Source organism: Corvus moneduloides, chromosome 15, assembly GCF_009650955.1.
Source record: "Corvus moneduloides isolate bCorMon1 chromosome 15, bCorMon1.pri, whole genome shotgun sequence".
Lineage (NCBI taxonomy): Eukaryota > Metazoa > Chordata > Aves > Passeriformes > Corvidae > Corvus > Corvus moneduloides.
In genome coordinates this window covers 12,857,662-12,870,486 of record NC_045490.1, presented here as the reverse complement: position 1 = coordinate 12,870,486, position 12,825 = coordinate 12,857,662, and the positions used below count along the sequence as shown (strand labels likewise).

The following is a 12,825-nucleotide window of genomic DNA, read 5'->3' as shown; positions in this document are numbered from 1 at the left end:
ATTTATTTGCAAGTCCTCATTAAGTTTTTTCTTCATGGGGATTTTTTGCCAGCCTTGCCTCTTGCATCTCTAAAAGACATATTGTTCATTCTTACAGCAAACCATTACCCATTGTGAGCTTTTATACTTCTCCCTTTTTTCCCTTCTTTCTTTACTTGATGTGCTGTGTATGAAGATTGTTTAACTTTAAAGCCACTTGATATCTTTTTTTATTCCAGTTGATTAAAATAAACTTATTCTGGTTTTATTCCACATTACAGAAGGATCACTGGGGAAACTTGAAGAAATTATATAATACATTTAAAACTTACATCCTCTTTTAAAATATTGTTATTGCTTACTGCATAATTAATTTTACTTAGTAATAATATCTCACTAGTGGCAACATTTTCTAATTGCTAAAGGAAAAGAGGGCATGATAATGTTCTGGAGGCAAAGAAAAAACTTCTTGATGGATTGGATAAATGCTTTTCATAAGGTTGGAGGGACAATGACTATTAGTGTGGGCAGCAAGAAGTGAAAGCCAAGACTGAATTGTTCCTGTGTCTGTTTCAAAACACAGTTGTTTTGCTTTCTCACACATTTAGCTTTATGACTCACAGTTAATGTGTTTTTAGGGGAAAGGTGTGGAGAGAACAGCCACCTGAAAAGGCCACTGAAAGAACATTTGTCTGTTCAGTTGCAAGTGGGTAAAAAAAAACATGTGAAGCTTATACTGAAACATTGTGCTGAGTTGGACATGTTCATGACCCTCGTTCATATCATCAGAAAATGATGATATGACAACATATCAGAAAAAATTTGTCATGGTTTTGAATATGAAGTTCTGTATTTGTGACACTTTGATTTGATGTTTCCAACACAAGGAACATTAAAGACAGTAGGTGCACAGTGTTGAGTCAGGCTTTGTGCAAATGTGTCACAGCTCTCACTTGTGTTGCCTAGCTTCTAGGAGAGCTGCGAGGCACTCGTTTAAAAGCTCTCGTTGCAGTCTGCAGGGACATCAGATTTCCTAAGTGAAACTCCTTATTAATTTTGAATCTTAGTGACTTGAGAGACTATGAATGAAAATTGCAAAATAGGCTAGTTGGCTCACAGTATTAAGACAAAATTTCTATTTAGTATGAGTCTGATGTTCGTGATGATTCTTGAGCAAAGGCATTAGTTGAAGCATTTCCAGGAAAATTATTGCTGAAATTATTTACAGCAATCACCATCTATTTTGATGTGTGGGTATGGTTGATACAGCAAGGCTGGGATCACAAAACATAGATTTCTTTCTGTGGAAAGAGACCTTCTGCCAGGACACCGTCCATTTCAAATGTATACGTGATAGTTCAGTCTTATGCAAGTATTGAACGGCTTTGCATTTTTACCGCTTTGGCCAAATATATTTATTTACGGCAGTTTGTAAATGTTATTAAAAGTTATTTAAGCCTACCTGTTCCTTTGGCCTTCCACAAAGCCTGAGTCATATTAAATAAGTTTGGAGTTGAACCATAAATAGCAGGATGCTTCCTATTACTCTATGGTGTTCTTTCTCAGGTTAATTGAGTACTGTCTTGAAAACCATACATATATTCTTGCTTAAAACGACATGCTTTGAATAATAAGGGGCTGGGGAGCTCCATTCTTTTTGTATGTTTGGGGTTTTTTTCCCCACTGATTGGGAACTCCAAGAACTGGAAGCAAAGGAACATAGCTGAGATCAAGGTTTTTTTGAAGCTTTAGTCTGTAAAGTACCAGACTGAGATGCAGGAGGTGTGGGAGGAACAGAAACTGTTGAGGCTTTTCCCTTCTGTCCTATGGCAGAAGCAGATGGGTGGATGAGGTAATTTACCTATCTGGACTCGGTCACAGGCACCTCCCTGGTCTGGGCTTTAAAAACAACTTGCTGCTATGACAACAGGATACTGATTTGGTCACTTCAAGGAAAAGATGTGTATAGAGTGTTTATAGAATCTCTAAAGCAGCTAGAAATACTTAGAATATACATTGTTACATAAATGATAAAAATGGTAATGTAGACATTGTAATCAATATAAACTGTTATTACATACCCAGTGCTTCATTCTAATATGTGGAGAGTGTATTCTAAATAATGTAAGGAATTAACAATTCATGAAAAGCAGCCACTGTGAGTTTCAAAGAAGTCATTAAACACCATCTTTCAGATTTTTTAGCATTATTAAGTTTCAGTATTCAAATCAAATAGCTTCAGATATATGTACACATAAGTCATGTAGTACTTCTGCTTTTTGCAACTCAATCAACAAGTGAAACGTAAGTAAAACAGTTTATTTTTGCTATTTAAAAGCCTCACATTTTATTCAGATCAGTCTTTTCAACATTTGACATGGTGACAAGAGCTTGTTATATATTAACTGTTAGAAGAACACACCCAATGAGATTAATAGCTTTATTTTTGTTTTGACATCTGTCTTAAGCTCTTTTTTTTTAATCTAGACTATAATATGGCTTTGTTTGTAAGAGTTTTTTGTTCTACTAGCTGAATTTTAGAATAATGAAAAATGGATCAATGTATGTGGCATAAATTAGTATTTTCCTCTCAGTTCAGACACACTTAATCTCCATGTCTAGTCTTGGGGGAAATGTTCTCATGTTCTTTTTTCCATGTGAAGTTTCTTGTATAACCAACCCCAGCTCTTACGTGGTGATGAGAGATCCCCATCTTAGAAAGGGGAGCTCTTCACTCTGAAATGCAATGTTACATGTGCCAGAGTGTTTGTGATCCAAGTCATTTTAGCATTTATGTTATGGCAGGTGTTAAAGACTTGTATGAAGTGATTTACTGCTATGGAGCCATTTGGGTAGAAACTCAAGCAAAATATTTGTGGGGGTTTTTGTTGGTTTTCTTTCTTTTAAAACTGATTCTGCCTTGTGCTTGCTTGCAAAGTGAGTGACTCTGTGACAGTGGTAAGAGAAAATGAGATGTAAGCTGGTATGGCTAACAACTCTGCTGACACTATTGTTCCAAGAAGAAGTTGTACTTTCTCCTAGTTTGTCATCCCACATTCCTTAAATCTATCTTTGCCATAAAAGACTGTTGAAGGACAAAACAGAAAATTCAGAAGCTTCTGCTTCTTTAATTATTTTAATGTAAATGTAAAAAGTATTAGCAAAGATTTAATACATCAGTCTGATGATTCTCATTTGAATGCTTTCTCTTTCAGTAATATCCTGCAGAAAATACTGATTTAGAGGAAAAGAATACCTATGTAAGAACGGCTCCTCTTTGGGCTTGATTCTTGTTGATCCAGACTCTGTTGTGTTGCATTACAAGAGCAGGTGAGTGGCAAAGGGTGTTTTTACACACCATTCTACATTTGTATCTTTTTGCTGTGTATCTTTCTTTTCCTCCTTGCTTTCACTCAGACAAGTCTTTGTGTGTGCATTGCATCTACATGATGCAAAATGTGTTCTTTCTCAAAGACCAGAGATGTTCCAAGAGCAAGGAAGAATCTGCCCTGGCTGCCTTCTCAATCAGGCTGTGTTCACAGTCTAGCACACTGATGTGTTTTGCAGTTACAAGTAAAATTTGCAAACTGAATTAGAAAAATATCTTTGATAAATTGTAAAGACTCTTGTGATCTAATCAGATAGATGGATGGTTGCTTTTTATTTTCTATAATGCTCTGTTGTTCTGGATTATTTGCTCAAGATAGGCATGACTTTTTTTTATGAAAATTACTTCCTTGCTGGTGTTGCTGAAACATCACTTGCAATGTAGAATTGAGATTGGTTTGCCTCACTGACAGAGGCAGGTCTCTGCACTGGTGTTCAGAATATCCAGTCTGACTCCGTGGGTTGTAACTAATGGGACACTAACTATATTTCCACTGGAGAAAATGTGCAATAATTATATTCAAATGCTTCTAATTTTAGAATGTGATAGGGTGCCTTAGTGCCTTGTGTTTAGACCAGCTGTTGCATTTTTGTGACTGATTTGCTTTTTTCCACTGGAATTCTAGCAATTTGCTAAATGAAGGAAAGCATTTGAGTAAGGGCAATATGTCTTACAAGGTACAATGAGAAATCTGCTTCTGTAGCAGAATGCTTAAAAGGGATAAATGTGACAGATTAACCTGAGAGAAAAAGTCACAAGAGTATGTGAAATGCTGTAGTTTATCTTAAAAAAAACCTATTTGGTATAAGAAGGCTTGACAAAATGGTGTGTATTTACTCACTAGTTAGAGAGTTAAAAAATGTTTGCTTCTATCTAGAATGTGTTAGTCTGTGTAAATTTTGAGGAAGAGGGAATCCTCTTCAGTTTTGGGATAAAAATCAGCTTTTTAAAGGAAGACCTGAGTGCCTCTGAGAAGTGTACCAGGTTTTGGTAGCATGCACATCATACAGGTTTCTTCCCATATTAAATTGCTGCAGAATGAGAGTATTTTTGTTTTAGTTCTTCTTGTAGGTTCCATACTTGTAGGTCACTGTAGGCAGTGACAGATGCACTAAAGTACTACATGCAAGAAGCAGAAGAAATGACACAGCAGAACTTGGATGTTAGAGGTAGGATTTAAGTGAAATATAAGTGACTTTTATGCCTCTGAGTGGAGAATGTACTTTGTAACTGCTTAAAGGGATTTTCTCTTTTGATCATTTCAGCAAAGATGTAGTCTGTGTAAAGTCACTACTCAGAGTTAACTTGAGGGAATCTAGGATGAACCTGCTTGGTTTTAATTAGAATTATTTAATAAGCAATTAAGCACTGCTGTCTGCATGCAGAACCGAAAGGGGGAGTGGTGTTTCAGAGTTTCTCTTGAGGAAGGAACTAGTTCACATCATGATACTGTGACTCAGCTTCCTGCTACACTGCCATGTAACGGAATAAGAAAATTTTGCTGTATTTTTTGAAATACAGTGAAAATGTAACAAATGTGATTTGCAAGAGGGTGTTACCTTCTAACTAGATGTTATGAACTCAGAATTAATTTTTTTGTAGGTTTTGAGACTTGTGACAAAAACAGCATTTGCAAGGTCAAGAGAAAGAACTAAAGGCTTCATGTGTAAAAACTTTACATTTCTTCTATTTGGAAAACCATCTTGATGGCAAACTGCGGAGTTAAAATATGCAAATGTCCTGTCAGCTTGATCATCTTTAAGGTAATCCCTGCTACATTTTCCCAAAGAAATGCTGGCAGCGCAGCTTTGAGAGCTCTTCATATTTCTCTAGATAACTGCTTAAGTGATTTTGGAACCAAATTCTCCGGTCTCTATTTCTAGGACTGGCTACCTGCTCTCTGGGAGTGCAAAGAATAAAGCTGGGCTTGTGTGCCTCAGATTTATTATCAGACTTGTCCTTAAGTTAAAAAAAAATCTACCACCTTTCTTTCTTCATACTTGTGAAACTGCTAAAGCTGTGCAAGAGCTGCCTGAGTGCTTGGACAGAAAAACCAGAGAGATGGTTTCTGTTATCAAATTATTTGCCTTTGTGGAAATTGAGTATTTTGTTTTAAGAATACAAGTGGTTTTCACTTGGCAGATTTAGAAAAGTATTTTTGTTGTGGACTGGTTTGATGCTAAATTGCACAAGAACAAACTGCCATATTTTACAAAAGATGGAGCTGTGGGGTGCTTTGCTGAGTCTGCAGGGTGAGCTGGGCTTGCTGCATGCACTGCACTCTCCAGATGGACTTTAGGTACCAAGCATGGACTCGTTTTTGGGAATGAATGTGCTCTGGTCAGGTCTGCGCAAAGTGTCAGTTGTTCAGCTGAAGCACAGCCCTCTTTGAGCCTTGCAAAAGTGGCTCAGATCAGTAATTCATGGCTTTGCAATATGAACATATTTCAGTACTGAATGGTTCAGATCAGTAGCTCACCTTGAAATTGCAACATGAACTTGTTTCAGTATCAATTTTGTCTTCTCACATGCTGAAATCTATCTGGGAATTTCATTGTGTTTTCAATTGCTTATGTCGACAGCTCAAGACTTTAAAGAGAAAAACTTAGAGAAAAGCTGAAACACTAGACAGTATTGCCTACATTGAAGCAAAGATTAAATTCAGCCTTGATATTGGAGTGTAACTTGAAATTGAAGTTAGTTTATGTAGGGGAAGAATTCTCTTTTGGTGTCTCAGATATCTCACTGAGGAAAAAATAAGACAAAATATTCAGTGAAAAAATTAAAGAGGTTCTGTGGGAGAAAGAGGATTATATCATCTCATCTTCTCAGGCTAGAACTTGCAATGAGGTGGAAAAGGCAGTCTTGTCTTTTATGGGCTTTTGTAGAAATACACAGAAATGCAGTTATTGCTATTAATATGCAAAGTACTGAAGTTATGTTGGGTGCAAGAATATGCCTGCAGGCCTGCATTAAGGGTTTGGAAGGTTTTATTGTTTGACACAAAATGGTGATGCTGAAGTTTCAGAAAAGTGGAAAAAAATGTCAGGAAATAAAAATTGCTTTTCCTCTGCTGGGATATTTAAGATTAATTATTAAATAACTCGGTAAAAAATTCACACTTGCTTCAAGGTAGTCTAATTGGATTTACTTTTATGTACTGTCGTATCTTACTGGAAGAAAAATTGAAGGTTTTTTGACAGTTTGAATTTAACTATAATAAAAAGAATAAGGGAATCCTGTCAGTGGTATGCAGTTTTACAGTATACATATAACCAAAATGAACAACCAATTAATTTCAAGTTGAGAGAAATATAGCTGCAAAACAGTCGTTTACTATTATTTTTTACTCCAGGTTTCTTTGGCTACTGTTTTTCATGGGAGAAATTTCTATAACCTCATTCTGCTGGTAGCTTGGACTTAGTTTAATTTCCAGAATGAATTTGCTTAGAGCCAGTTCTTCTGGAAATCTTGCCATATTTTTTATGCTACCGTGGTCTTAAATAGTTTTTATTACTGGTTTTTTTTCTTTTTCCCACCACTTTGAAAAATTGTATTTTCCGTCACTTTTTAGAGTTTCAGAGAGTACAATAAGAAATGAGTAGTAATATTTTAGACTTTAGTTGGTACCTAGAAGACATAGAAGGGTCTTTCTGTTATTTTAGTACCTGCTAAGAGATGAGCCATCTGGTAAATAGCAGCTCACAGCTTCGTAGTGACAGGTGATGCTTTTTAAAGATGCTTCATTAACACTAATGATATTTTTATTCACTGCTTTACAGAAAGGTGAGTAAATAATTTACATTTTACTAACATCGAGAGGACTGGTGAGCGTAAAGTACAGTCTGTTATTCCTTTTTTCAGGAAATGCTCTCTTATAACTTGGAAAGGTTTTTGGTTTTCTTTCTATTGTCTCATGTTTATGAAGAATATTTGAGAAGGAAACTGCAAAATTTCAGTGCACTGCAAGTTTCTAAGAGCTGGGATTTTTTTCAACGCACACTTTACTGACTTGAAAGTACTATAAAGTAATGATAGGCTATTCTGTGCCATTATTTGTGTCGCCATCAGCTGTATTTCTTGAGGATTCAGTGAAAAGACATTTAAAACCTTATAGTGCTGTTGTACATGTCCTATATAAAGTGCAAAGGGATGGAGATAAAACTTTTTACTTTAATGCTGATCACAGAAAAGAAAGCTGGTTTTTGTCATGTTTTTCTTCGGGTTACTGATTTTTAGTAAGAGCCTTACCTTAAAGGACTTCCACCTTTAAAACTCAACATGTTCATCTTCATGCTTTTCTTATTGGCCATAATTAATTTTTAGACTAAAATCAAACCTTTTGTTTTTTTTTTATTTTGCAAGTCAGCCCTTTTATTAATGCTTAGGATGAGTCTCTGTTGCACAAGTAAAGTTATCTTACCTCAGGCAATCCCTGCTGTGCATCTGCAAGAAAACATTATTGCTTTGAAGTCCTGAAAACTGTGTATCCAGCTTTTTTGTCATTATCCCTCTTTTCAAGTATTTTGCATAGTTCTTTCTCCTAGTTGAAGCTAATTAATTATGCAAGTTAAACACTAGAAAGTGAGGAGAACATGCCTGAAATGAGGAAGGGTTGAAGTTTGTACTCTGCAAATAAAATAAAAATTAATCAGCATAATGGATTGTTTAGATTTTCAGTTTTGTGTCCATCCATGTGGCCTCCCCCTGCCCCTGATCAGTCAAACTTGAGGTGCTTTCACTGATAATGGCCCGATGTTCTCTAGAGAGGTGTCATCTGTCCCAAGAGCTCGGTGAAATAACCTGCTCTTGGCAGTAGTTTCAGACAGTAACCAGTGATGAATGTCTTCAGTTCAGGAAGAGAACTTGTGTTTTCAGAAGAGATTGATAATGAATAGTAACTTTAGGGAATTCATGGCATGAAGGGAAAACATGCTTGGTTCAGGGGGTTCTTTGTATCAGTGAAATTATTATTCCAAATCACTATTCTCTTATTCTGCTAGCTCTCCTAATAATTAAATATGTTAAGAATCTGAAGGAGGACTTGGCACATGGAGTCTTAAAAGGGAAGAAGAAATACAGTATTTGATTTTTTCAGAAGTAAGGGACTTTACTCCTGGCTTTCCCTTTTCTAGGACACTTTCACTCAATAGCTGCTTGGGCTCTTATCTGCTCTAATGCATTTTCTTTTTATTCGTTACCCAGCTGAATTGAGGCATAGGCACAGAAGCTGATCTCTGAAAGGCTGCAAGTTCAAAGGCTTGCAATGGCAGGGTGGGGGGTTGCAACATTTCTGACTGCATTTACAGATACCTGGCATAAGCTTTTAATTCTATTTTTATTTAATGTCCTGCTTTTTTCTGTTTCAGAAATTACATGATTAGCCTCACTGAAGGTATCCAAGATATCTTAATTGCAAAAGGAGAGTCAAACACAAAACCACAAATTTGTATAACCTTTTATCAAAATCTGAGTCTGTGTCCTAAGTACAACTACAGCAGAGAAAATAAAGAAGACAGCTTAAAACTATTTGATTCCAAGGAGGGAGCTAGGAACTCCAGAAAATAAAATATGAACTTACATGAAATTATTATATTAAATGAGAAAGCATCTTGGAAGCACTGAAACGCAAATTACAATGTTCCTTCTGATGATTTAATATCAACTTGTCCTTTAAAGAAACCTAACAAGTCATTTTGCTCCATCATGCAATGTATGTATTACATCAGGGGAGAATTGGGAGAAAAAAGCAAGGAGCTGGAGTTAACCTGTGGACCTGCTGACAGCCTTGGTTTTATCATCTACAGGGAACATAGAATTACTGACAGATTTTTTCACAATAATTACAAATTAAAGTATTTAATCTCTATCCCTTCAAATGCTTTCCTACCACTTCTGTAATTTAGTCTTTCTATTAGGAGAATATACTGAGGTCCTGTTTAAGGTGTGTAGGGGTTCTGGGTGCCATAGAGTTATGTAATGTTTTCTGGAGTAGGGAAGGATTTTCAACCAAAACATTTCTGACAGAAAATGTAGTTGTCATTTGATGTTTCTTAAATCATTTAGGTTTTGTTGAAATTTCCTTCAAAATAAATAAAACAAAGGGGACCTGCGAAGTTCAGATATTTCTTTTTAAGAAAGGAGTTCTTAATTGTTTTATTTCAGAAATCTTAGTTTTACTTTGTGGTGAAATAACTTCACAAAAAAATAAACAGCAACTTCAAACAATGTTTAGAGTTGAAACAAAATGCCGTCATTATCTTAGTTTTTCCAAATGCACAGGATTAGTTATTCAGAATGTCAGCACAGTTCAAATAACCCACTCAAATAGCAAAATTGTTCTCCCACAGCTATTTCCTAGGAATACTTGCATCAAAAAATTATTCTAGAAATAATTACTTGTTTCTGCAGCTTATAATCAGGTAACATGAAAAAAGGCCTCCATTTTCCATTGCAAAGATAATATCTGAGTTAGTATCTCTAAATTGGTAGGAATGTGATGCATCAATATTTGACCTGAATCTTCTCTGTTTTTATTTTTCTACTCCTGCTTTATCCTGTTCTGTACTTTCACCTGATACATATTAAAAACTTGCTACTGATGCAAAATTAACACAAAGATCCATCTCTCTCATCTGCCCTGGTAATGTTTTTCCAAGCTTTAATAGTGACTTCTTCAAAACTCTGAATGCCTCTTTTTTTTTTGTTTGTTTGTTTGTTTGTCCCCACTCACTCACTTTCAGGTAAATGCTGAAGTCCTTCTGGGTTCATAACGTTTTTGCATCCTTTCAATTTGGCCAAACATAGAGGATGGTGAATAGGATAGGAGATAAATAGGATTGGAAATAAGAAGTTGCAGTGCAGGAATGACCTTCCTCAGTGCAGGGGGTGCACTTGGGTCACTGCTTTGTTGGTTTTTAGCTGTTCCTCTCTTTCTTGGCACTGCCCTTGGAACAGTCTCAGACCACTGCTCAGGTGTCCAGCTCTTTTCTGCTATGTTCCTTGGCAGCTGGACCTGTTCCTGGTCTTCTCTGTGATACAAATGCAACCCCTGTGTCTGCAGTGCAGGATTGTTGTGTGCAGTGGCTGGAAGGGTTTTCCTTCTCACACAGGATTTTGGATTGCTGCTGAGATCAGAAAGGGTGCTAGTGATGCCTTTTCCTTGTCTTAAAATCAAGAGTCAAACACAGTTAGAAGGGGAAAAGGGATTTTACCTTGGTATTTATTTTAAGGATCCTTAGGTGCACAGGTCAAATGCACCAAAATGCACACCGCAATGCACACCCCCAGAAGATCGGGTATAACATTATAGGTCTTACTAATTAGAATATCTATCAAAGATTCCCCAGTGAGAGGCCCAAGCGAGCCCCCCTCCCCAAGGAACCTTCCCCTAGATGGTTCTATCTTAGTTTACAGAATGTGTTCTGGAGAGGACCTTGGTGCTTAGGGCATTTTGATCCCTAACTACAAAGCTTCTAAAATGTTTAGTCTCTTAGCTTGACAAACAAGTCCAAGAATGTAGGCAAAAAGCACTAAGAATACAGAAGTTGTAAAAAGGTATAAAAGAAAAGGCAAAATATCACCATGGCATCACTAGTGCCAATATGAAAACACTGGGGTGACTAACTTGGGAGCAATACCTGCCAGTAAAATAGGGTGTTTCTTGATTTTCAGTTTGGATTTTCCAGCAATATCTGAGTGTTTCTTTGCAAGAACCTAAGCCACTGGGATTTTTGGGTTTTGGTTAGAAACAGAAGATCTGTGTTAGGCTTTTTTAAAGGTTTAAAACCTGAATGATCTCATAACTGATTTGCAGTACAGCCTAATCTACTACTGCCTGTTGAGTAAAGGTACTCAGAGGGAAACAGCATTATTTTAGAGTTATTTTCATTTTGATATAACTAAAAGTAACTCCTAATAAGAAGCAATAAGCAAGAGAAACGGACTTTAACTGCCTCACCATATAAAAAGTGTCATGTAAATTATCTTGAGAGAAGATGATTATAAAACATCTAAGCTTACTTTGAGCTTTGACTGAAATTTTGAGCAGTTGGTTGTTGCTCTGTTCAGTGAATAATTTCTTGAGGGTTTTGTGTCATGTTCTGCCAGTCAAAGTCAAAAACTTTTAGTGTACTTGGACATGTAAAGTCATGTTTTCTTTAAAAGAAATCTTGTGTTCAACTACTTTGCTTTGCCATGAGTGCCTGCACTTCAGATGGGTTTTTGAAGTGGCACATTTCGTGATCTGAGACTAATTAAACCAAGATCCTCTGCAGTAAAATACACACTTGAGACAGGAGAGTTCAGCTCAACTAACCATGCAAAGGATAAGAATCAAATACTAAAGCCTATTTCTTCACTCAATACAGCAATAAAGGTACATATGTGTGGTGGTGACTTTGTCTCTTTCAGTGTTTTCTCCCAGGTAGAGAAACTGTTCTGAAACAGGATTTCAGGAACATCCCTTTCAGGTTCTTTGTTTGCAGTATGTTCTTCCATGCCTTTTAGAAACTGCTGGAAATATTTCCAATAATTTAAAATGTTTACTTTTATTTTAATTGCATATTAGTGAAAGTTACAACTGTATTAATTCAGTCAATTTCAGTTTATAGCAGGTTGTCTTGTACATATGATCATCTTTGAAATTCTTCCAAGAAGGAAGATCTGCATTTTTACTAAGTTTGTCCCTAATTTTTTTTCCATGCAGGTTTGTCTTACAAGTTGTGAAACTTGTGCTGGTGAGAGTTTTTGTTAGTCAATGGTATGCTTCTGCTGAAGGAAGAAGAGAAGAGATGGGGAGCAAAGGATTAGCCTTCATTAAAAAACCTGAAATTAAAGAAGAAAGCTTATATTTGGCTCTGAGATGACTGTGCTTCAATCATTTCAGATCTGTGTTGTCATGTTTGAGCAGGAGGGTGGAACTGAGTGTCCCTGCTAAGTTTCTTAGGCAGACACGCAGCCTCCTCAGATCTCTGAGTAGGATTTAGAAGAGATGACTCTTTGTTGCATTTTTAACCTACTTCTTTCCTTTAAAAGATAAAGCTGAATGATAGCATAGCTTTGAAATATTTTCTTCAATTTGTTTGTAGGAGTGACTATAAAATTTAAAACTTGTCATTAAGAACCTTTGCTCAGTTGAAACTTCCTAATAAAACTCATTTTTCTCTGAAGTTTGGTAGGAATAAAAACCAACTTAAAAATGTCAAAAGCTTTTTCCAAATAACAGGTTTTTTACTTTTTAGAATAGATTATATAAGAGTTTAAGATTTTGATTAATTTTCTGCTTTCTGTGTATACTAGTTTGAAAACAAACCAGTGGGAGGCACCAAGTCAGAATAACAGTTTAATGGAAATTAAAGAAAAGGAAAAAAAAAAAAAGTAAAAGAAAACACTGTCAAACTGACAGAGTCAAGGTACAACCTGACACCCTGTTAGGCAGGGTGGTGGTAGCAGTCTGG

General features: G+C 36.2%; 1 long non-coding RNA gene across 1 annotated transcript; it reads left to right on the top strand.

Annotated features, from left to right (window-relative positions):
• The first annotated feature begins 3,193 nt into the window (after positions 1 to 3,193).
• Positions 3,194 to 12,229, top strand: LOC116451528. The gene is made up of 4 exons (XR_004243223.1): positions 3,194 to 3,309; positions 4,427 to 4,536; positions 4,970 to 5,130; positions 12,075 to 12,229. It is a non-coding gene; the product is annotated as an uncharacterized LOC116451528 (long non-coding RNA).
• Positions 12,230 to 12,825: the final 596 nt, after the last annotated feature.